Source organism: Manis javanica, chromosome 6 (genome assembly GCF_040802235.1).
Source record: "Manis javanica isolate MJ-LG chromosome 6, MJ_LKY, whole genome shotgun sequence".
NCBI lineage: Eukaryota > Metazoa > Chordata > Mammalia > Pholidota > Manidae > Manis > Manis javanica.
The window spans coordinates 98,946,026-98,971,386 of record NC_133161.1 but is presented as its reverse complement, the minus strand read 5'-3'; the positions used below and the strand labels follow the sequence as shown (position 1 = coordinate 98,971,386).

General features: G+C 51.7%; 2 long non-coding RNA genes across 3 annotated transcripts; one reads left to right on the top strand and one right to left on the bottom strand.

Annotated features, from left to right (window-relative positions):
* Positions 1 to 1,766: 1,766 nt before the first annotated feature.
* LOC108401401 (uncharacterized) lies at positions 1,767 to 22,133 on the bottom strand. 2 transcript variants are annotated; one of them, XR_012132419.1, is made up of 4 exons: positions 21,749 to 22,133; positions 13,170 to 13,264; positions 10,794 to 11,015; positions 1,767 to 4,684 (listed from the first exon to the last, which is right to left on the bottom strand). It is a non-coding gene; the product is annotated as an uncharacterized lncRNA (long non-coding RNA). The 2 variants fall into 2 exon arrangements; XR_001854157.3 differs by lacking the exon at positions 13,170 to 13,264.
* Positions 4,735 to 16,025, top strand: LOC108401402 (uncharacterized). Its single transcript, XR_001854160.3, has 2 exons — positions 4,735 to 6,477; positions 15,671 to 16,025. It is a non-coding gene; the product is annotated as an uncharacterized lncRNA (long non-coding RNA).
* Positions 22,134 to 25,361: the final 3,228 nt, after the last annotated feature.

Genomic DNA, 25,361 nt, shown 5'->3' with positions numbered 1-25,361 from the left:
GGGCGCCTGGCCTCCAGGGCACGTGGCTTCCCAACGTGGACAGTGGTCAGGTTGATTGCCTCTCACTTGCGGTTGAGTCCGGCTGAGAAGCTCCGGCCAGGCTGAGTCAGCCTGGGCTGGAAGAGAAGAAACTGGCTTGGGCTGGAGGTAGTGCTGAGGCAGGGGAGGCAGGCAGTGTGCTTCTGAAGCAGATGGCAGGACGGGGTAGGCCCCTGGCCCCAACACCCAGGAAGAAGACATCAGAGCAGGAGGGGCCTTGGTGTCCTGACCCCTGACTCAGCTGTGGGAGGCACCAGGAAAGCCAGTGCTCACCCAGGGTGGTCAGGTGTGGATGAGTCCTTGAGGAGGCTTCCTGTAGTGTTCATTTCCTGCTTTTGCTTTCCCACCTGGTGACCCAGCCAAGGCAACACCTGCACACAGAGGGGGATGCCCACAAGGTAGTGTGGCCCCTGCAGCTAGAACAGCTGGCACATTCAACACTCCCAGCTCAGTGGCTCCAGAGGCTTCCATCAGCTGCTGATTGAGCTTCAAGATGACCAGGAAATGTTTCATCTATCCAACAGTAATGTGAGTCCAAACTTGTGTGCTGGGCTTTGGGGACACCAGGAGAATAAATAAGATGGCCTCTCCCTCCAGCGGTGGTGGGGTGTGGGCTCAGGGCAAGGCCCTCCTTGAAGGGTTTGTCTGCCACACTGAGCAGAGATATGTCTATGCAACTATAACAGTGCCTCTCAGGAGGAATCTGCGTCTGGTACCAAGGGGTCCCTTTGCATCTATCCGTTCTCCCTGGGGCAGATCGTATTTCCCCCAAAAGGCTGTACCAACCTGTTTCCCCATCTTGCACGCTCAGGTCCAGCATGACCACAGCCCTCCAATGGAGGACAGCAGTGCAGTCCAGTTGCTTACATGCTCTCATTGTGTGAACTTGGGAAGAAATGCCCAAGAGCACCCATTACACTGTAAGTCACCACATACAACAGGTGGGAATTATCCCAGGGCATAAATAAAAGTGGCATACCGTAAAATACTGTGGAAGTGATAGGTATGGATAATGTATTGCTTTTGTTTTTAATATGGTTTATTTAATTATAAGTTTATGTAATTCAATTTTTGATGACACCTGTGTTTACCAACCAGTTGGCAAATATTCCTGAAAATTTAATCATTGGCTCTTGTGAGCTGGTACTGTCTGCCTCCAGACAGACACCAGAGACCTGAATGAGAGTCACCTGGCTGGGCCCACTCAACCCCCAGACCTAGGAGAGAGAATATCAAAAAACAACTGTTATCGGTGGGAATGTACATTGATTCAACCATTGTGGAAAGCAATATGGAGGTTCCTCAAAAAACTAAAACTAAAAACACCATTTGACCCAGTGATTCCAGTCCTAGGAATTTACTTGAAGACAACAAGATCCCAGATTCAAGACATATGCACCCCTATGTTTATCGCAGCATTGTTTACAATAGCCAAGATAGGGAAGCAACCTAAGTGTCCACCAACAGATGAATGGATAAAGAAGATATGGCACATATACACAATGGAATATTATTTAGCCATAAAAAGAAAAGAAACCCTCCCATTTGCAACAAAACGGATGGATCTAGAGGGTATTTTGCTCAGTGAAATAAGCCAGGTGGAGAAAGACAAATAAATTATTTCACTTCTTTCTGGAGTATAAAAACAAAGCAAAACAGAAGGAACAAAATAGCAGTAGACTCACAGACACAGAAAACACACTAACAGTTACCAAAGGGGAGGGGTTGGGGAGGATTGGGGGAGAGGGAGAAGGGGATTAAGGGGCACTATAATTCTGAGTCACAGTATAGGTTGGTCATAAGAAGGGTCGCACAGCATGGAGAAGACAGTTAATGACTGTATAACCTCTTACCACGTTGATGGACAGTGACTACAATGGAAGAGGTGAGGACTTGATAATATGGGTGAATGTTGAACCACTGTGTTGTGTACTTGAAATCACCATAAGATTGTATATCAATGCTACTTTAATAAAAAAAAAAACATTATTGTTACAGCCACCAAATTTTCAGTTGGTTTGTTACTCAAGAACAATCTGATTTTATAGGTGAACAAGCAGAGTCCATGCAAGAACTTGAACTTTTCCTACAGCGGTGAGTGGCAGGAGCCAGGATTCCCCCGTCTGTGTGACCTCCTGCTGCCATTGCTTCCTCCTCAAGACAACCCCACACTTTGAAATTCAGGGCACTAGACACCTACAGGACATTTGAAGGTGGGAGGCCCAATGCAGCTGCTCCCGAAGGGCAGTGGACAGTGTCTCTCTGTGGCTTGCGCTGTTCAGATGTCTCTTGTCACAGCGGAAGCTGCCATTGTCTCTGGGAAAAGCTGTTACTATTTAATGTCTCATTTGTAATTTTCTAACACTCGCATCAGTTATTAAACTGAAATCTAGAGAATTTGCCCTTTAAGGACAAATTACAGATCCTCACAGAAAAATTCCAGCCTCCTTGGCAAACATCCTTTGCTGTAAGGACCTGCCACGTCTGTGGGTTGGCCTCATCCTGGGTGTCAGGCACACTTTGCTGGGGATTATTCTGGGAGATGACACCATTAAATGTGTGCACACTCAGGGGCTGGAATGTGTGCCCACCATGACAGCTTTGCACCCTTTGCCCAAGGAGTGGTGACTGTGAACTCCCTGAGCCCTCACTCCTGGGATTGGAAGACATCTCGTCCTCAGCGTAGAGGAACTCACTGCCGGAGCCCCACAGGGAGACAGGCTGCAAGCATTTCCAGATCAGTTCTAGAACTACAGCAGCAAGAGTGGTACATGTCAGGTAGAGATGGCATGTGTTCAGGCTGCCAAGACTGTTCACACAGGTGCACCCACAGGGCCGGGAAGAAACCACCCTGGCAGAGATGGCTGTTCAAGGAAACCGAGTCTGCAATGAGATCATCTCCATAAAACACTTCCCACTAGGAGATCAGAACCCACGTCCCACGCAGTGGCTGTTTGCTACAGTCGCATAATTACAGAGGTCATCAACTGTTGGGAGAGACCCCACATTACATGTCCAGTTGTGTACCTGCAAGGGGACAGCAACACCAAGGCCCCAACAAGAAGAGGGAGGGGCTCAACAAGTGAGGGGGTCTGTGCCTCAGCAAATCTGTTCTGGCTTAGTGCTTAGCAAGACTGTGGCTCTGTTGTGAAAGGACACACTTTCCCTATATCCAATATACTTGGATACTGGGGCAGAGGAGCAGGACCCTCAACCTTTTGCCCACGGTCCAAACCACACAGTCGATGCCTCGCCCCCCATGGCACTGCACCCCCACCATCCCATAAAGCCTTTCCTTCTGCTGGCAGAGCCCCTGTGTGGAATTTTCTCTGGAAGCATCTGAGCTCTCTCTGTGGTGCCCTGGAAGCTCGCCGGTGGTTTGAAGCTGCTGGAGCAGCTCCAGGCCTTGCTGAGTGCCCGGCCAAGTCCACACCAGGGTTGAGAAGCCGAAGGTGAATTCCCCTTTCTCACTCTTGGCCGGCAGGGGCTCTAAATGTGGGCCACAGTGGGTGCTGCTATCTGTTTGGCCTTGGCCGAGTCACTAGGCCCTTGGAGGGACCCAGGCCCCCAGGGCTTGGTCTCCAGTCTCACACAACCGGCTCCACACAGGCCTTTGGAAGGCACTTGGTGCCAAGCTTCTGTCCCTCCATCTACAATGTTGGGGTCAGAGTAGGGGGCCTCTGCGGGGTGGTCATGAATTTTAGAGGAGCTGATACATCCAAGTACCTGGCACATGGGCATTATTCAAAATGTGAACCATCATAACCAATCACTGCTCTAGGAGTCCATCTTGCCACATAGTGTGGGCCAGAGTTCAGTGGGACGGATCCCATATTCTGCCGTCAGTGACGAGCCTAGAAACAACAGGCATTTCTGATTATTTCTCATCACAAGAGGCTTGCCCCTTGAAGAGTTGTGAAGTGACTCACATGGGGTCCAGCACATGAGAAGTGCCTAACAAAGTTTCACTCACCACACTCTTTAAGAGAATGGAGGCTGAGTAACTTTAGTTCAGGAGAAAATTTGTTGGAAAATGTCTAAAGAATTCTGAATTTTTTAATGTTACAAGGTTCAGCAACATCATTGATTGACCTTTGTTCTCTTTCACCTACTGATATTCTATTAGCAAGTAGTCTACCACTTCCAATGGGGGCATGAAAAACTATGATTATGTAAATGCTTCATGTCTACTTTTAGCATTCTACAAACCCGAGCACTGTACAGAGCAAAACACTTCCTAAGTTTTGAGTGAATGAGTTCAGCTCCAGCAGAACATGCTGTTTGGATAGAACTTAGGGATTTGTAACTGTAGGTGTGGGGGTGATGTTTTCACACAGGTCTTTTGAATATGCTTCAGTCTTTTGACTCTGCCTATCCACTGGAGGTCCATTCCTTTTCTTTTTGAAGCAGAGAAAGCTTTATTATCAGAAGGGAAGCCCAACGAGAAGGCAGGGACCTTCCCTAAATCTGCCTAACCCATTGGGCAGAGGGATGGGTGATATATTATTGGCAGAGGAATGTGAGGGTCAGGGCAGGAAATGCAGGGACTTGTAACTTCTCGGAGTTATGTGCCAATTCCATCTTCCTGGTGCCACCTGAGGGGTCTTGGGATGGTTCGTGTTGACTCCTCGTCTGGTAATCAACTCTGCAAAGTAGATATTATCAGCCAACATCCCCTCCAGTCCTGTAACCAGACTCAGAGAAGAGGGCAAAGGGCAAGTCAGGGTTAATGATCTTTACAAGGTTGGGCAGCGCATAAGGTAACTGTGGAGGGAGAGCCTAGTGAAGGCGTAAGTGAACAAGGAACTGTATGTTCAGGTTCAGCGTCCACAGGGACAGAACAGAGGCCATCACTAAGCCCCTGATCCTGTGGGCTCAGACCCCTGCTCTGACTGTGACCACCATGACTGTCCAAGCCCAGCTGCTGGTGAGGGAGGCGGGCAGGGGGGCTCTCAGGACTGTCTCCACTCCTTCCTGCCTGGGCTGGGCTGGACTACACCCTTACAGGTGCCCATACTTCTCCCAGCGCCTTGGCCCCTCTCTCGGGGCTCAGGACTGCAGAGGAGTGAGCCTGGCAGCAGTCCCTGGGGACTGGCACCAGCCATCCCTTCTGCAGCCCATTCGCTGTGAGCCATCTCAGCTACTTCCACCTGCAGCTCAGTTCAGCACTCTCCCCACGACCTGAGGTCTCCACCCTCCACATCTGACCTTGTCAGGACATCCAATCCTGGGAGTTCTCCCCACACGCCAGGTGAGACCTTAACCCAGGAGAGGGTTCTTGCCTCTGATCAAGAAATAATTCACAAAGCAGACTGAGCAGGTAAGCAAAGAGTAGCTTACTAAAGCAAAGTACACCCTTGGAGTGCGGGCATGCCCCAGAGGTGAACCACAAAGAGAGCCATTTCTTGCCAGTCGGGGAGTGAGAGGTGGAGAAACCTTAGGCCCTAGCTGCAGGCCCGATCCAGCCCTGGCCCCTGGATGTCCCTGTGCTGAGGGTACCTGTCCTCTGACCACCAGTGAGCTAGCCCAGGTGGAGACCACATGTGAGCAGGTTATGGGGTGCCCCACTCAGGGTGGCTCTTTTAAAGACCATGACCAAAGTTAAGGACTGGGAACAAAGTTTCCAGAGAGGCCCTCGCTCTGGGTTTCTGGTTATCATGCAGGATATCTGCTCTGAGGTTGGCTTGATCAGCAAGCTCTCCACTTGGGGCAGGTCACCAGAGGACACGCGCCTCAGGTCTGGGACCCCATGTCCCTGAAAGTGCCTCGGAGCTTAGGAGCATGTGAAACTACACGTGAGTCTCTGAATGCAGGTCCCAGGCCAGACAGTCTCACTTTCATCTCTGGCAGTTCATTCCTGTGACAAACTCATAGTGAGCTTGAGTGACCGAACACACTAGGGGCTATGGTCCACAAAGCCCCTCAGTCACATGGACAGAGGTGCTCTGCTCCCTGCAGGGCCTCATGGGACTGGCGCTGTGCAGTTTATGGATTCAATAGTGTGAACAATTCACAAGATTCACCTTAGAAAGGAATGGTGGTAAGTAAAACTGTTGACTTAGAGGCTGACATCTAGGTTGTTCATTGGGACTTTCCGTGCTGTTTGGAAGAATTTTGGCATCCCAAGTATGTGGCTGGAGCTGACTGGAGTGAAAAATCTGCTTCATGTCACTTATGTTTGGAGAAGTGAAAGCTGCTCTACTTAGAAATACCTTCTACATTTAAACAGAGTAGGGGTTGGAGGCGGTTACACAGGCAAGAAAAATACAGAGCAACCCTTCTCGGATCTCTCGGAAGCTAAGAGACCCAATGCAACAAGGACCCATCATTTTAAAAGTCTGGCAAATGTGTTTTTTTCAAATTGTGGCTTTTTTTTCATACCAGTGCAAGCCCATGATGGAATCCTAGACAACTAAGGAAAAATGGAGACCAACAATCGTAAGCAGTCTTCTCTACGTCTTTCCTCCTTCTAAGACTTCTTTAGGCATACTTTTATCTATGGAAGCACATCTTTTCTACAGGTGGTTTGAGCAAAACCTTCTCCTGCTAAGAAAAGTCTTCGAAACCATTGTTTTCAATGAGTGCCTCTAGTTTCAATCATGTGGCACCCCGTGAGGTGCCCTGAAGAGGGAGGGCAGGTTGGAGCCGGCGCTGGCTGAGCTCAAAGCCACCACTTTTGAGTCTCAGATCATCACCCTCTGCAGTGGAGATGACAATAGCGCCTACCGCATAAGCTACTGAACAGGGCAGATGTCCCAGTGCTTTGAAAGCGCAGGTACTGCTCCCTGCCCCACTGTGTCCTTCACCTATTGGTGCATTTCTCATAGTTACAAACAGTGTTGCTGCAAACACCTTTGCACTGGAATCCCAGGCCATGTCCCTGGCAACTTGGGTGTAGAATCCCAGCAGCAGTGTCTTCAAGGTCCCACCCAGGAGCAGAAGTGCAAGATGACCACCTACTTCTGGGGGTCCAGGGGAAGCCAGCTAAAGCAGCTCATTTCAGGAGAGCTGGTGCCAGCAGGCCAACCAGGGTCCCTGCAGGTCACCCTACTGCTCAGTGGGCCCTGGGGCCTGAATTCAGGCCACATGAGGGCAGCACTGACTTTAGTGCTCAATAAACTTCATTAAAATGAAGTTGCAGAGGAATCTTTCCCCTTCCTGCCCTTCACCTTGAGAGTGAAAGTTATTATCAAGACGCATTTGGAGGAAGGCCCTTCTTTATTACAACCCCTTTCACTTTTTTCTTTCTTTTTAACGTTTTCTTTCTTTCAACTGCACGCAAGCCAGGCCTGTTTGACCAAGTCTTGTGGTGGGGATTAGAGGGTCACCAGTACACCCCTCAGAGCTGGACACTCAGAAGTCTGAGGTTTCAAACAGTGTGTGCAGCCATTTTTGATGGGGACAGCCAGGGAAATGGCAGGCTGAGTGGGACTGAGTCGGGTGTCTGACCTGCAGAAGGAAAACGCCGTATCCGGCAAGTCGCCCACCCTGAGGCCCCAGCTCTCACTGCTGGGGAAAATCACACAGTGGAACCTCAGATGAACGGTTGCAAGCTTTTTAAATAGAACCCTTTACACAACCAGAAACACACAAGAGCCCTGATATTGGAATGTCAAATCTGTAACTTCTGTATATGAAAGTACATGTTCCAATTCAAAATATTTCTTCCTATGTGAAGCCATGAAGATCAGTGGTGGTGCCTGGCTGGACACACATAGCCCAGCAGCCTCGGGGCAGCCAGAGGTGTAGGCGCTCCAGTGGCCACCAGCCCTCCTGGCAGTTTGGCAGGCATGGCTGAGGAAAGCCGGACTCACAGCTAGCCACAGCAGGTGTGGGGGATGTTCTCAGGGTCGGTGGCTTTCCTGTGCAGAATGGGAATTCTCCCCCTAAAATGAATTCTGGAGCCTGCCAAACCTTGGGAGGAAGGTTAATTTCATCATCAATAAATTACTGAACTGCTTTGCATTCCTTAGTGAGGTATCTGACTTACAGGAGTCAGACAGCATCAGTCTGAGTGTGCACAGCACACCATGGGCCTGCACCGTGGAAACCTGCAACCCTTGGAAACCTCTGGAAGGCTGGGATTCATCATTTCTAAGTTGTGACGGCGTGTTGGGTGCCTGATTTCTGAGGAATTATTTGCTGTTTTTCTTGATGGGGCCTTGGGATGACATTAGGAAGACGGGGCAGAGCCTTGGAATTTCCAACCACTGTGCTTCATGCCAAACGCTGGAGAATTCTCAAATGGAAGGAAAACAGTGACATCACTGGACATTTATTTACCTAATTAGAAATAGAAATGAATGCTGCTGAAAACAATAGTGCCACCCTGGCCCTGTGGTTAGTGGTCAATAGCATGGCTAGGAGAGGTCAGGCCAGAACTTGAAGCTCCTGATTAATGACCCCTCCCTGGAAGTTCCAAGATATGGACAGAGTCATGAGGGGGCTTCCAGCTGAGGTCTGCAGAGCAAAGACGGGCAGAGGGCACAGGGACTGAGACACTGTTTTCCTATGGGAGTAAATATATGATTCACAAAATAATCAGAGTCAACACTGGGGTCCCTGGAGTTTCTCAGGGCAATCCAGGGAGTCCAGGATTTCTCAGGGAGCAAACTTGGAGGGTTTTGGTGGGGCTAAGATTTCTCAGGGGACAACGCTGATGTCCCTGGTAGTTTGTGGGGTTCAAACCCGAGGAGGCTTGGGGTTTCTCAAGGTACAACCCTGAGAGACTCTGGAGTTTTTTGGGGTGCAACCTGGAAGTTTTGAGGTTTTGTGAGGTATGATCAGAGGCTAAGGTTTATTGGGGTATAGCCTTGGGGGCTTGGGGTTTCTCAGTGAGCACCCGGGGGGAGCCAAGAGGTTCTTGGGGTACAAACTTTGGTGCCCTGGGGTTTCTCAGGGAGCCTGGGCCTTCTCAGGGGCAACCTTAGGAGGTCTGGGGTTACTTGGGGCAATTCTTGGGGTAGGTTTTTTAGGGTATAATCTGGAGGGTGTGGGTAAGCTTCAGGGGGGAGCTCAGAGTTTCTCAGTGCAATCTGGGGGACCTAACATTTCTCAGGGTAATGTTGACAGCCACTGAGCAAGCTGGCTTTGCTTGTTCCCTCTGCAGGCTGGGGTCCTCAGCTGCATGTACCCTGGGGAGTAATGGAGAAACTCAGGGTGAGTGTGGTCAGGGGCCAGCAGTAGTGACTTCCCAGAGGACTGGGTGAGGGGGCACATACTAGCGACTCTTCTGCCCAATGGGGGAAAGTGGGTGTTTAGTCAAGCTCCTTCCAAACCTCTTCTCTGAAAACCAACATACTACCTAGTTCTGGGTGCCTCTTGGGTCCTCAAGCTCTGTTATCTGTTAGGTCTTCTCCCGCCCCTCGCCCCAGCATCTGGGAGACCAGGCATGGCGCTGGAGGTGCTGTGTGGGGAGGCCCCACCACAGTGAGTTCAGTTAAGGAATCCGGCAGGTCAGAATTCCTCCCAAGGTTTGTTGGGGATACACCCATCTGAATTCTTGAGCTAGTTTAAAATCTACAGGCTTTTTTCCCAAAGAAAGACAGACTTTAAATAGAAAAGAGGGGCTGGTTAATAATGCCTCAGGATAACAAAGCTCTGTTAAATACATACAGAGCCCTTTCTTAAGGCGGTAATTACAAGGGCATGGGGACTTTTTTTTGAAGCACATTCCTAGACCCAGCCCTGGAATTCGGAGCTGGGCTCAGGAATCTGCCTGTTTAACTGCTCCTCCCCCAGCCTGATTTGGATGGTGAGCAAGTTTGGAATCCACTCCTCGGGGCTAGAGAGGTTTTGGTGAGGGGATGAGCGGCAGAGGTGAAAAGGTTCAGTTTTGGGAGTCGAGCCAGCTTCCTTTGGTGGTGAAGTGCAGGGTCGGAGGAAAAATGACCTTTGCCTTTGTGTTGTTGCCTACCCTACCTAACTGAGCCTAGGCATATCCTGGATGAGGTCAGCTCTGGGAGCCTGGAGAGCAGACATGATGGCCAAAACAGGTGCTGAGAGCCGGATACTACTCTAAAGGGAGCAGGGATTGTACACTGACCCGCTAAGCTCACCACAGCTCGACAGGGTTGGTTCTGCTATCACAGACATTTTTTTACAGAAGAGGAAACCAGGCACAGAGAGGCTGATTAACTTGTCAAAACCACACAGCAAATTGGCCACTCTAGGATTTCATCAAATCCAGGTGTCCTGCTTGGCTCCAGGCTGTGTTCCCTGGGAGCTCATAGGGGGGTCCTCCAAGCATGAGAATATAGCAGTTAGGGGATGTACAGGCCCCCAGCTCTGCAGAGAGACATCTACACAAAGGAAGAGCATACTCAGTGGCCTTTATCTTTGTCACAGGTATGCATGCTGTGCAGTACTGAGACCCCAAACCACAGGAAGCACACTTTCTAGGGCAGGGAAGTGTTGGGGCTATAGGCAGCCAGCCCCAGTGCTGCCCCACCCCCACTCGGGCGGCATCCTGTAGCTGAGTTCAGCCAGGGGTGGCGCAGGCCCTGGCTACAGCAACAGAGGCATTCCTGAGATATTACACGTACATTTTTTATAAATAAATTATATGCTGCAATTTCAAAGGATTATGTATTTAGAAAGAATCTCATATTGACTAACCCTTAGTAAACTAGTACCATTTTATAAGTAATTCATGAGTGTAGAGAGGGGAGAGGGGGCAACAGGAGAGGAGAGGAGAGGAAGAGGAGGCGAGAGAGAACAGGTTCGACACCATGGCAGCCCCCCTCTGGTCTTACCTTTGGGATCTCAGATTCCTCCTGGCCAACTGCTCCCACCCAGGCTGTGCCAGCAGGTCCCAGACTGAGCTTGGGAGTCAACCACATGCTGACTTAAATCACAGAGCCTTCTCTGGGCAGGGGAACTGGTCTAGTCCCTGCAGAGAAGTTTCTGGATTCCCTTCTCTGATGTGCAGAATCAGAGTTGGGCCTGCAGTTAGAAGTTTCTTCTTTTGATGGTAACTGAGGGAGAAAATCTGGATAAAGCTAATGGATAATGTTTACTTTGATTCAATGAGTGTTTTTAGTTCTGGGAGGTTGTGAAGAAAACCCACACAGACAGAGAATTGAAGTAATTTAAAATTCATCACCATGGCTTACACTGCCATCAGAATAGGGCCTGAGCTCATGAGCCCTGATAGCATTTAGGGGGCCTGCACATAGCAGGGGACAGCTGCTGGCTCAGAAACCAGACAAGAGGAACACTCCCTCTCCCTGCTAGCATCCATTTGTCAGCAGAAAACAGTGTCATTTCCCAGAAAACTATGAAACTGTGGTCTCATTCTTAGCAACTGTGGCACATTGTGCAAAGTGCATAAACAGTTCAAGGTAGGAGGCATGTTGTGGGCGAGCTCTGTCCCTCAAGTGCTGAGCTCTGGGTGGTGATGGTCTAGGCCAGGGGCAGGTAGCTGAGGAGGACTGGGCAGCAGAGGCTGGAAGTGCCCACGCCTACCAGGGGGTTTGCTAGAATCATGACTCTAAAGGGGGAGGAGAGGCCCTGCCAGGCAAAGGGACGGGGTGGCAGCATAGGGCTTTTCTCTACATGGGGTCTGGCCTGTCACCTGACCCAGGTCTGCAAAATGCTTCAGGGCACATAGATACCTGAGTAATTCCTTCTGTAAATCATAATTGTTTAAGTGCAAAATAACAAAGCAAAACCACAGAGCCTCAGGCCAATGTCTGTCTGCTCTGGTATTTATTTTGACCTGCCTTTTAGAAACAGGAAAAAGAGGCTGGGCCAGGCCTCCCCAGTAACGTCCTTGTAGGACAGGGGCTGGTTATCAGACCAGGGCCACCCCTGGTTCCGGCCCTCAGCTCTACCCCTAGTCAACCGCCAGGGGTCCAGGGTGCAGCCCCTATATCAGGCTGGAGTAAAGGGCTGCAGGAACACCCCTCAGTCCGTCCAGTGCGACTCAGCCTGGACATGATTCTACAGACTGGGAAACAGAGGCACAGTGATGGAGTGGTGCAGCCCAAGATTCTTACTCAAATCTACCTGAACTAAAAGGACCCAAGCTTAGTGCCCAGCCATCTGTACTGTTGGGGAGGAAGAAATTTCCTCTATACCTTGAGGTTCTTCTAACTGGTCTAAGAAGCCAACTGACAGGAGACTAACAGGAGAAAAAACCAGAGTTTAATTATGTAGTGCAGGAATCCATAGACAGGGGTTCTGAAGACAGCCAGGGACAGTGAGGTATGTAAGTCTTCCTAAACTAAGGAGAAGGGGTTAGGGTGAGATTTTAAGGCTAGTTTTTGTTGGATGTGGACATAATTTTTGTTTTAAGCTGAATTTCAGTTCTTTTACCTTGTCAAAGGAATCCCTAAGGCTAGCTGTTATACTAATAAGACAATTGAGAGCCTTTTTCTTTCAAATATAGTCAATTTAAAGGACCCATCATATGGCCATTGACCAGTAGGATCTTAATAGTGGCTCAAACCAATAAGCCTTTTTATGCAAAGACCCAGAATGAGTTTTCCAGGCTTAAACCAGAGATACTAGAGACGAGGGACCATTTATGTCCTTAGAGGGCATAAATGACACAGTCCCAGGATCCACAAAGTTCACTTGCAGAGTCTAAGAAAGCAAAGCTTTCTTAGATTCTGCCTCATTGCACAGTAATATGAAAGAGTAAATGTTAGTCACAGACCTGGAATCTGGGACACTGGGCAGGGGTCACTAAATGGGACTTTTCCAGCTCTAACAAGCAGCCAAGTTTGAGACAAAAGCCCCACAGGGGCTGGGACCTCTTATGACAACCTTCCGGGAGAGCTGGCACAGCTGGATACAGAAATTCGGACCCACAGCCTGCAACCAGGTGCACTGATACGTGCACCCCCCGGGTGGTGGAGGCCAGAGGGCATTCTCATTCAAGGCCAAGCTCTCAAGACCCGCAACAAGACCCATGGGAGACTTACAGGCACATTAACAGCTTTAGCCAAAACACAGGCCTCAGAAGCCAAACTAACTCCTAGCAGAGGCATTCCCCGGGTTTGGGGATTGTGATTCTGCCTCATTGCACAGAACTTTTCTTGAGGTTGGCAGGTGACCTGGTGTCCATCTAACAGTTCCTTGACCAACTCACCCCACCATGGAGGGCTTTGTGAGGCGGCACGTACCCTAACAGCCTTGCGCTGCACCACCGCTGCCCACCAGTTTTGTGGTTCTGGTTTCCAAGTTTTCCCTTAGCAACAGCCTTTACTTCCTGTGCACACTTACAAATGACACAAAAGACAAAGGAGGAAATGGGTCAGCAAGCATCCTCAATCAAATTTACCAAGTGTCGCCAAGCCCAGGGGACTAGTTCCACAATATTTTCTCCTGCTCACCCAAAACTAGAAGAAGACTCTCACCACTCTTATGTCATCAGACTCTGTGGATAGGGATTCCAGGAGGTTGACATGGTAAGAAACCTCACCTACTGCCAGCTGTTGTCAGCTGTCCCAGAACCTTGGCTGCAGCAGCCTCAGGGCGAGCATGGGGAGTCTCCTGCGGTCTACGCCAACCACCGGGGAGGAAGAAATTTCCTCCACCCCTCGAGGTCCTTCTAGCTGGTCTAAGAATCCAGTTGACAGGAGGCAGGAGATTGCCAGGAGAAAAAACAAAGTTTAATTATGTACGTGTGGGGACCCCACAGACATAGGTTCCAAAGACAGGGAGAAGAACAGACTTCTGTCATCCTGAACCAAGGAGAGGGCGGGTAGGAGCCTGAGACTTCAAAGGAAAAGGGAAGCAATTCACAGGAATATGAAAGAGTAAATGTTTGGTAAACAAATGTTTGGCTGGGCCACACAGAAACAATGGGGAACCGAGAGGAATTTTAACAGACTTAGCCACATCCCTCCCAGTCTACCACGCCTAGTTTACATTATAATATAGCTATCTAGGGTGATAGCTCTCTTCCTGGAGCAGGTCTTCTGTCTAAATTCTTTTCAGTCAGTTGGGGGTGGGAGAAGTAAAAGTTTCTTTCTGAGTCTTTTGGGCATTGATTGTTTTCAGCTCTGAAATAATTTTCATGTCATAGTGGCACATCTTGGGGTGGCCTGCCCTTGGCCCCTGCAGTTGCACAGATGCATGAATGCATGTATGCATTAATGAATGAAAGAATTGATCCCCAGGATGTGTTTTAAGCCCCAACAGTAGGGGCCAGTCTTTGTCCGCTAAAGCTGAGGTAACAAACTATCACAGACCGGCGGCTAAAACCACAGACGCTGATCTCTCCGGGCCTGCGCCTGGACACCCAAGGTCACCGTGTGGCGGGGTGGGCCCTGCTGAAGCCTGTCTTGGGCATATAGACTCTATTTCCTCCTGCGTCCTCAAATGCTTGACCTTCTGTGTTCGTCTGTGTTTTCATCTCTTCTTATAAGGACCTAGTCACACTGGATCAGATTTTATCTTAATCACCTTAAAGACTGCATCTCCAATACACATTCTGAGGTCCTGGGAGTTAGGACTTCGATTTAGGAATTTTGGGTGGGAGGGCAGTTCAACCCTTAACAGCCTCTGTTGAATAAATCACAGATTAAGATGTGGTTGACAATGCATATACAGGATAAAGGAAAAGGAAGATGATTTGTCTGAAGTCAAATTTGTCATTTTTATTATAGAACACTGCCTATAAATTCCTTGCTGATTTCGTAAAATGGATTATTGCATTTTTTTATGTCCACAGGATGAACATCAGATGTTATATTCTAGATTTTCATTAATATCCCTGTATCTAAGTGTAGTCATGATATGTATGGTTTAGCAATTGACTCAGTCCTTTCTTTCTTCACAATGATGTCTTGAATAGCTCCCATTATTAATGCTCAGATGTAGACGGAAGGAATTCACAGACACAGAATCAGAAATGGTGTCATTACACAGATGCTTTGTCCAGGAAATTTCATTTCTCTTTGAATAAAGCTAGTCTGTCATATAAGAAAACCCCCAGCTTTTAAGCAGGTGCGCATATGTGACGGGGGGAAATTGAAGACAGTTGCTTCACACTTGTACAGGTTCAGGCTGGGACTAGCTCTCTCAAGAAGGTAGCCACGCTTCCTTGCTGCCAGAGGTTTATGGGGGAATTTGGGGGGACTCGCCTTATCCAGGGCACGAAGTGGGGAGTCCACTGGGATATCTTCACCCTTGGATATTTGCAATCAGGGAAGCACAGCTGCAATCTCATCTTTAAAGAAGGCATTTTCTTCCTACAGCTCCAAAGGCAATTTTAAAAATAAACTTTTTATTTAAGACTTACTTTAGATTTACAGAAAAGTTGGAAAGACAGAGCATTGTTCCTGGGTAACTGCCCCCCACCCACCATCACCATGTTGCTAACATCTTTTGTTCCAATGACTCGCTGTCCTGACTCAGGAGTCAGCAATGGCACGTCACTGCTAACCAGAGTCCAAAGCGTATTCGGAGTCCCTCCTGGGCACCTGCTGCCCTTTTTCTGTCCCAGGACCCCATCAGGACACCAGGTGACATTGAGTCTTTATGTGTCCTTAGGCTCCTCTGGGCCATGACAGTTTCTCAGACTTTCCTGTTCTTGGTGACCTTTACAGTTTTGCCAAGCACTGGCCAGGTGTTTTGTGGACTGTCCTTCAGTTGGAATTTGTCGGGTGTTTCCTTACAGTGAGGCTGGAGTTAAGGCTCACTGGGAAGACTGCAGAGGTACGGTGCCGTTCCTGACGCATGCCAAGGACAGAAGCTCTCACACGACTCATCACTGCCGACTGACCCCTGGCTGATGGCCTGTCCACCAGCTTCGGCCTCCACAGAGTGGCTCCCGGCCCCTGCCCTTCCCAGCCCCTCACGGGAGGATATCACTAAGTCCAGCCACAGTCAGGGGTGGTCTTCTTGAGGGAGGAGCTGTCTCCATAAACGATTTGAATTCTTCAGGAGTTCTGCCTATCCTCTCCCGTTCATTTATTCAGTGAGGTCTCATGGGTATTTATACTTTGAATTATAAAGTATAATTTGAATTATAACCCAGAACTGTGTCATTTATTTTTTCACTCAGATGGCTACAGGTTTGGCCACCCTTTTGTTCTCTGAGCGCTTCCTCACTTCCTGGCACTGGGAGGGGCTCCAGGCTCCTCTTCACAGGGATCAGGCCAGGATCCAGATGCCCGGTGTGCTAACGGTGAGTGGGCTTACTGCTTTCTAGCTGTTTCCAGTGGCCTTTTAAATAAAACATCATTCCAAAGGAAGTGAGATGAAAGGCTGCTAACTCCTGTGGCCTTGGGTTCTCCCCGGCCAGCTGGAGCTCAGTTCTTCTGACCTTGGGTGGAGGAAGTTCTCTGTGGCACCCTCACCCTTTCCCATTTGGGATCCTTTTCTAAACTGGAAGGTGGCAATTGACACATCTGAGCTGGTATGGTGAGGACATGTCATTTCTCCAGGGCACCAACCTGAATGTCAGTCCCCGGCACTCCTGGGGTTTCTAGAGTTCCTTCATTTGTCCATTCTTCCACAACCATCATTACTCAGCACATCCCTCCACTGAAGACCCTCTCAGTGGGTCTTTGTGCAGTGGATTTGATGCTGAGGGTGCAAAGGCACACCCAGGGAGGGGGCAAGAGGGCATGCCGAGGATCACTTGGGCTCTACTGCATTCAGTGTCAGGGTGATGAAGGGCTCCCTGGACTGGCTCCACCAGTAGCCATGCAGGATCTGGGTGGTGTGGGGCCCACGCATGCTGTGAGAGAGAGAGGTGCTGGTGGGCCAGGGCACAGGGAGGGCGGGCAAGGGGACCCGCTGCTGACCAGATGAGAAGCTCCTCCTTCGGGAACTGCTCCCTCCCCTGGGCTCCACATCTCAGGATCCTCTATCCTGACACCATTAGGGATATGTGTGCCATAGGGTCGGAAAGCCCGGCTGTCAGGCTTACACAACAAGCCTCAGTGTCCAGAGCTCATACGCTCCACGTCTTTCTTTTTCCCCTGCCCTTGTCAGGTTTTCCCCTGTGCTGTTTGCCTTGGGTTTCCTGGGCTCCAGCTCTAAGTGCCACATAGGTGGGGCTAGTGTGAGGAGTGGGCAGGCTCCTCACTGGGGAAGGGAAACGACCCCAGCCTCCTGCGGGACAGAGCCCAGTCCCATTTGGGAAGAAACAGGGTCAGCAACCCTCCTGTTCTAAACCGGGGGAGAGAATTGAGAAGCTGTGCAGTGGCTCCTGCTGGAGCCTCAGCTCTGGGGCAAAGCATCCCAGCCGGAGGTAGCGAGCCCTCAATAGCTCCCTGGTCCTCTTCAGCGAACACTTGTTGGCCCAGCCACTGGGAGGCAGTCATTGGCCATCAGCCTCCTTCGGGGACAACCCTGCCAGCAAAGATGGCCTTGTCTGAGGTTGCCCCCTCCCTGGGATAACCCGCATCCCGTGTGGGCCAGGGCAGTTCCAGCACTCCTGGTCAGCCTGGCTCACAGCCTCGCCACCCATTCATTTCACCTTCCTCCCCTTGCTCAGGCCCCTATTTCAGAGCCCCTCTCTGGGGACCTCACCAGCGGCATGGAGAGCTCATCTGTGTCCAGGCAGTGGGCTCCTGAGTGTGATTGAGACCTCGTTGAGGAAGTTGGTGTGCATGTGTATTTTGGGGGAGAGGATGCCAACTTCCACAGACTCCTGAAATCCTATGGGGTACAGACAAGGCAAGGTGTTGGGTTGTGGATACGGATTTGTGTGTTTGGCAGAGCAGGACAGGGAGGAGGGGGATCTGTCCCAGAGAGGCCTTGGGGGCATGGTATCTTGCACCACCCAGGCTTGTGTGCCCCAAATTCCATGCCACAACTTCCCCACAGCATTGAGGGGCCAGGGAACAACATCTTCTGTCAAGTCTCCTGCTGCCCCTTTCAGCAGCTCTTGGGAAAATACTAATTTTCAGTGTAAGGAAAAAGAAAAAATATCCACGTTATTGTCCACATGCTTCCTTTGGTCTGTGGATGTGAAATGGTCAGAAGAACATCTTCATGACAATGACAAGCTTCCAGTAAGTTCTTTCAGAACTCCAGGCTGCAAGGAGCAAGAATGAGGCAGCAGACAGCAGTTCAGAGGGATGAGGGGGTCAGTGCTTCCTGCCCAGGCCAACTCCTCCCACAGCCTTCACTGCTGAGAAGAGAATGGGCTCCTGGCTTAGGGCTGCTTTTCCTCAGCTAAATTGGTTTGAGACTTCTGTTTTCAGATTTGAGTTATTTTTGGATGGGTACAGATGGAAAAAATATGCACCCCCTTTTCCACACAATTGCCACATGTCCTGTTTTTGTTTAAATTTTTGGAAACTCAAAGTTGCGTCCTGGGAAGTGGGGAGGCCCTGGCCCTGGGAAGGAGCCCTGCTCAGGCCAGGAGTGGGTGCCTGCACTTTGGTGAACTGGGGAACTGGCTGCACCGCTAACAGAGGATGTGCAGGAACACCGGTTGCAGCATGCCTTGTCTCTTCTGTGAATGCTGCAGGACATGTGCAGACAGAAGGGAACTGTTTGCATGAACAGGAGCCAAGTCACTACAGTCCCAGAAATGAGGGTTGGCCAGCTGGCAAGGGACATCTGGGTTGTTAGGATGGTCTGGCTTTGAGGGGAGTGATATGAGGATAGAGATTTTAGGAGGGGCAACCTGATAGGGACGAAGAGCCCCAGTTTCTCAGTGGTGAGATCTGGGCAAACTCATTAGCTCAGTTCCTGGCTGTGGGTCTGAGGGTGCACCTCTAGTCTAGGGGGAGAGGTGTTCAAGCAAAGAGAAACTCAGCACAGTTGTGTGGGATGGGTGGGTGGAGCAGGGCCACTGGGAGATGGTGAGAGTGGCTTGCTGGCCAGGTGGTTCTAGGTTCTTACCAAGTTATGTCACTGACTGGTTAAGTGACTTTGGGTGAGTTGCCTAGGAATTCAGCCTGTCCCCCTATCAGTAAAGGGTATAGTAAGAGTACCAGGCTCACCCCCACTTAGGGACAGCAGGCTGTGAATTCTTTCATGCCTTCCTTGAGGCTCCTGTCCAGGTGGCAGTCCCTGCCTTACCTCAGCAGTTACCCTGCAGGGGGCAGGGGGAAGAGGTCTTCTAGAAGGCAAGCAAAATGTCTGCTCCATTTCCCAGGCCTGGGGCTCAGTGCCAGGAAGCCTCTGCCTCAGGGAATGAATGCCCAGCTCAGTCTGAGGACCACAGTCATGTGCTTTTGACTTCTTGAGAAGTTCCACTACCCTCTGGAGCATTGCTGGGTTCCTCAAGTCATTCTGAAAAGGTGTGGCTGGTAGCAGTGGCATCTGAGTGGGGCTGGGCCTCTGTTCTTGGTGATGAAAAGTGGGGTTTCTGCATGTGTCTCCCCAGACCCACTTTGGACCCAGGGCCTTCAGGTTTCTGAAAGCAACTTTAAAGTCCTTCCGGGGATAATTTGTTCCTCTGTTTCTCCACTGTTCCTGCCCAGTCCTGTTCTCCTTGCTCCCTGCAGGGCAGGACCCTGGGGGCAGGGACAGTTCCGGGTAACAGCAGTCCAAGACATGCCCAGCCCTGCTCCAGCTGGGATTCTGAGCTCTTGGTAAGGGCGGCATATACAAGCCATGACCCTGTCCTGTGGGCCCTAGGGTGGGATGCTTTCCCACAGATGTCTTCCTTGTGTCGGGGGCTCCTTAATTCCTCAGGATAGTGTTGATAAAACCATTCTTTTGTATGTGACAAATAGCACGTCTACTTCTGCAGAAGGGCTGGTGTTTTACATGATTTTTAAGAGCATGTGTCCATTTCCCAGATTCCACCAATGGGAGAACTGAGGCAGAGGCTGACCCAGGGCCATCCGGGTCTTGACATTGCCAGAGTCTCTCTGTCCTTCCTTCTCCCAGCACCCCTCTGCCTGGGGCCCTCTCTCCTGTTTGGTGCTGGCCTGCCAACAGCCTGCTCATTTCAAGAAGTCCTGTGACTTCTAAAGTCTTCCCTAACCCCCTTCCTCCATTGGCCAGACCCTGTGGGGTTTCTAAAGAAAAGCACCCTGGGCTTTCCTAACCCGGCTGCACTGCCTCCCTTTGCACCACCCCGACTGGACAGTAAGCCGCAGGTGGGCAGGGAGGGGTTCCTGAGGGCACCGTAATCACAGCGCAGGATGAGTGAATGAATGCGTGAGCGAATGAATGAATGAACCTGTTTTGCCGAAACCAGGACTGGGACCGTCCCGCCGGGACCTGCTAGCGACTTGAACGCTTGGGGCCCGGGTGGCCAGCGGTTCACCCACTCCGGCCCCGCGGACCTGCGCGGAGGCCGCCCGGAGCGCGCCGCGCCATTGGGGCGACGAGGCCGGGAGAGCGGCCGGCCGGCCCCGCGGTGGCGATTGCCCGCGCCGCCTCGAGGGGGCCCTGCGGCGGGCGCGGCCGCGAGCCAGGGGGACGGCCCGCCGCGCGCGGCTGCGCTGCTCCGCGCCTGGCCTGCTCGGCCCTCGCCCCGCGGGACCCGCCGCCGCTCGCCCAGGTACGGGGGCCGCGCCGCCGCCTCTTTGTCTCGGCCCCGCGCCGGCGTCTGCGTCCTGGGCGCGGGGAGGGCTCGGGGCGCGGAGACGGGAGCTCGGCCGGGGGCCGGGGACCGGGGCGCGGGGCTGCGGGGGCACCGGGAGCGCGAGGACGGAGCTCGGCCGGGGGTCGGGGACCCGGGCGCGGTGACCGCGGGGCGTTGTGGCGGCGGCGCCCGGCGGTCTTGCTCTCCCGAGCGGTCCGGGGCCTCGGGCAGAGCCGGCCCTCCTCCCGCTCTCCGCAGGCAGGCTCGGCGGCGTCCGTCTCTCCCCGCGCCAGCCGTGGGCAGGAGGCGGGGGTCCCTTAGAGCTGCCTGCCTTCCTTCTGAAGGAGCGGGAACCGGGCGGGCTGGGGGGTCCTGGGCCATCTGTGACACGTGCCTCCCGTGTGTGACACGCCGAGACGGCGAGACGGGAGTCCCTGTGCGGGGCCGCACCGTGCCGGGCCGGTCAGTGGGGGCTTTGCTCGAAGTGACTCGAAATGGTCTGTGTGGTGGGAAGGGACTCGAGAACTCTTCAGACGGTGCCCGCGAGTGCCCCCATTCTCCACGGAGGTTAAAGGAATACAGGCGCCCTGGGGGGTGCGGCCCCCCACCCTGAGGGTGTCCCAGTTCCTCCACACATTTGGACTTTCTGGCCCTTTACCCCCATTTTCCTCTCATGTTTTCATTCTTTGTATCGTGGATGCATGGTCATCAGGGACACTCTTAGAATACCCTGAAAATAGGAATGGAAAAGCTAGGACTGCATTATTATCGTGTGGCCCTTCGGAATAACCGTTTTGACATGTTGGTGTATTTGGTCTGTGCTGAAGTGCTGTCGTTCTTTGCCTTTAGAAAGAGATTTGTGTGTCCTTGTGACTCCCTTCTTCAGGGCCTGGGAGGTTATGTTTGCAAATCAATCAACAAGTATTAAGAAAGGCGTTCTGAGCAGAGGTGGGAGCCACTGCAGCTGGAGAGTGGAGGGACCTCTTGCACGCGGAGCTTGGGGAGCTGCCGGGAGGCCTGACTCGTGACCTCAAAGGCAAAGTCCTAGAAGTCTTACTTTGTAATATTTCCGAGTAATAATGGCTTCAGAGACAAAGTACTAGCGAGGTAATAAGACTGCTTAGAGCCTGCTTGTGCTAAATGCTTGGCAGGCATTCTTTGTACCTCAGCCAAACAACAACCTTGGAGGGGCTGGGATTACAGCTGCATTTTACACATGTGCGGAGGGAGGCAAAGAAAGGCTGAGTATCTCACCCAAGTTGAAGAAACTGGATGGTGCAGCCTGGGTTCGCGGGCGGTGGGACTCCAGGGCCACTGGCTGCTGCATGCCTGGCTGTTGAGTGGATGCACCTCCTGACAGCAAATTCCTCAGCTGAGGTGCCAAAGTTCTTAGCAGCGCCACTGAGTTGTTTCTTTACAAACCTCCCAGAAGGGAGAAAGAGCAGGGGCCTCAGGGAACTGTGCTCCTGGACGCACATTGACTGGCTTTTACAGAGTGTACCTTTGGCACCTAATGGGTTTAAATGGAGCTTCTTGCAAATATGACCCTGGGTGCTAAAGGTCATGAAGTCAAAGTGTGCTCCTGGGCTGCAGATGTTGTTGATGGGAATAAAACGGCCTGGGAAGCAGACAGAGAGGCAACAAAAGTGAAGGGAGAGACCAAGATTTCTGACCTGCCATCCAGCCCATTTTATACATGAGTAAATTTGTCAAAGGGCAAAGCAGTTAGGGATCTGGGTTAGACCCAGTTCTCTGGCCTTCTCTGCCTGCTCCTTCTCGACGATAAAATGGGCATGACCCACCCCCACATTGGGGGAAAGCCCTTTGTTCCCTCCCGCCCCCACCCCCAGTCACCCCTCTGTGGGGGAGGTGCAGGGCATTCCTGCCCAGGAACCAGCCTGAACCCGACCACCTCTGCAGCCACAGAAGGTTTCTATTGTATCCCTGTCACTTGGTGGGTCCTCAGCTCCCTTGCAGGGTCTCCGAGCGCTGGCTTTTCTTTTGGAGAGGCCCCTGTTTTGTGGCTGGATCTAAAGAGTCTGCTCCTGAAGGCAGGAGCTGGGGTGGGGTGGGGTCCAGGAGGAGCACCAGCCTGATAGGACCCAGCAAACATGGGGGTCACTGGTGACCTAGAACTAGACTCATCCTTCCAGAGGCCTTTGCAGTCATCTCTGTTGATTCAGGAAAAGGGGTTCTGGTTAGTTGATTAGATAAGTAGGTGACTGGTTAGTTTAGAGCTATTTGTCCCTGGCAGTTAGCAAGTGTTAAAACCATTTGTGTCTTCCTAATGTCTGGGCCTTATGTACTGTTGTGGCAGTAGAAATAGTTCCTTTTATCCTCTGGCTAAGCAGAGCAGGTGCAAGGGTGGTCCTCTCAGGGGTGTCTGTGTGGAACCAGCACTGAAACCCTGACTGTCCCGCCGGGAGGATGTACAGTTCCATGCTGACTTCCTGCCATCACGTCCATCAAACTGCTGCTGAGCAGGAGCTAATGCCTCAGGTTTGGAAAATGTTTCGAATCTTCTAGCCTGTTGAGTCCTCAGAACTGGCTGATGTGCCATTCTATCACTGTGAGCCAGCCTATGTGGGAACAGTTACTTCCTCAATGTCTATCCCTGTCCTATAAAAGCAGAAAACTAGAATCTCCAGGTTTCTAGAATTCTTTGCACTCTGCTTTCCAGGAATGTGTTTGGGTGAATCCCCACCATTTCAGTGCCAGCCAGTGGGGTGTCTATTGTGTCCATGGGACAGGAATGCCCTCCTTCAGGGACATCTTGATCTCCTTCTTGTGCACTTCAGGACATCTGGAATCCCACAGTGTGCCTGGCCCTGGTGCAGCCCTCCTAAGTGTCCCCTTCCTTGTGCCCCAGAACCCTGATTGGGGCTGCCTCTGCTGATAGGAAGGCCAGTGAAGGCTAGGGACACCCCTGCTGGTGTCACCTTAGGAGCTGTCAGAATGCCCCACTGTGTCACTGAGGGGCTCATGGTCATCAGTGGCATGCCTGGACACTTACAAAGAGTTATGTTAACGTTTTTAGAAGAAGGCAGTGATCTGATATTAATATGCTTTTTCCCAAGTGGGTTACATTAATGAAAAATTTCTGTTTCAGGAGTCCATGTCAGTGATCAGAAGAATTCCCCCAAGTGGAGCAGGCCCTGGGCATGCCAGGGAGGCACTCCTTTGAGCTACCAGCTCTGGGAGAGAAACCTCTTTCCACTGGGGTTCCGTGGCTCTGCTAAGCATCCCTGGGCTGGGTGGGGAGACCTAAGAGCCCTCCATGAGCATGACCCCCTGTTCCCAGGCTAGTAGCCTTGCAGGAAAAATGCCTTAGCTGTGCATATTACTCACACTGGTGCAGGGCGTTTGCTTCACCCAACTTCTCAAGAAACAGCTTTTGTCACTGTCTTCTGGGGTTGGGTACCGGGATGCATTGAGCTTACATAACTTGCCCAGGGTGGGCTGGGGCTGGCTGGAACCCAGGTCTGTTTGGGTTAGAGCATGTGCCTGGAGGTTGCTCAGAAAAGGTGAATGTCCCCCTCAGTCACCAGGGTCTTGGCTTGGGAGTGGATAGGGTGGTGTGGTGCTGAGTGGGGTTCTGGGTCAGAACCCAGTTCCCTCTGCAATGCTGGGTCTTCTTGCCAAGACCAGCGGTCTCCACATGGGGGCCGGTGAAGGCCGCAGCTGGCTAGGGTCCCAGCCATAGCTGCTTCCTCAGACAGGCAGCCTTCACCTTTCCTTCTCTCCTGACTTCCTCCTCAGCTCTAATCATGGAGTATGGCGAGCTGCCTGTTTTCCTGTTCCTCTCCTTTGGGCATAATAACACTCAGTGCACCCTCGGCAGTCCTGGCTTTGTTTGTAGGATGTAGAAAGTATCTGTAGGTGTCCATATTCTGGCTTCTCAACTGGCAAACAGTTGGTGCCACTCCAGGCTGCACTGCATGGGCACCAGGGACCCTCCAGGTGGGTGAAAGGGTCTCACCTCCTTTCACTGTGTCTCGGTGGCATCAATGGGGTGTGACCTGGAGCCTCTGGAGTGGACATTTTCCAAAACTGTTTGTGAACCATGAAAACCTGAGGTTTTGAGTACATAGGAATGAAACAGTTGCAGCAGTGAAAGAAAGCAAACGCTCTTGAGAAGAGGCTGAGGGAAAAGCCACTTGGCGTGGCCTGCAAGGGCCTTTCTGTTCACAGAAGAGGCACCGCACCCCGGGCACTCGGGCAGCCGGCTCATCGCGTTGGAAACAAGATTGAGGCCTCAGCTCCCTGCTTCCCCAGGACACAGCTGCAGTGTGTTGCATCCCACTCACAGTACAGAAGTGAGGGAGCAGGCCCACATCTGGCCATGCTGAGTAGCCCTGGGGCCAGACTGGGCCATTAGTGGGGGCGCCTGTGTTCTGTACACATTCCTTTAAGAGCTGCGTTGGGTCCAGGAACAAAAGGGCTCCATTGACTGGGTCCTGGCGCTCTCCACTTGTAATCCATCACCTTTCCCAGAGGTTTCCTGAGCGCTCACCCCCTCCCCACCGGTGCTTTTGGACGCAGATCAAAGGTAAGTTCAGGCAGCATGCTGGGAGGAAAAAATCTGGGCTCTGGCAGCCACAAGCCTGGAGTCAAGCTGCCCTTTGATGACTGTCCTCAGGGTTCCCCCTGCAGGCTGGGGATATTGGTGTCCTCTGGGGGGCTCACACCAGCGTCCCATGGTGGTGTTTTGTATGCCTGTAGGGTTGCCGCTTGGCCTGGGTGTCCCTCCCTGCCTGTGGCTCCAGGGCCACTGTTGCTCTGGGTCTGCTAGATTTCCATACCCAGCTCTCCTGCCCAAACACCACTTCCCTGTTCCTGCAGGCGCTATCTGATCACCCTGTGGGCA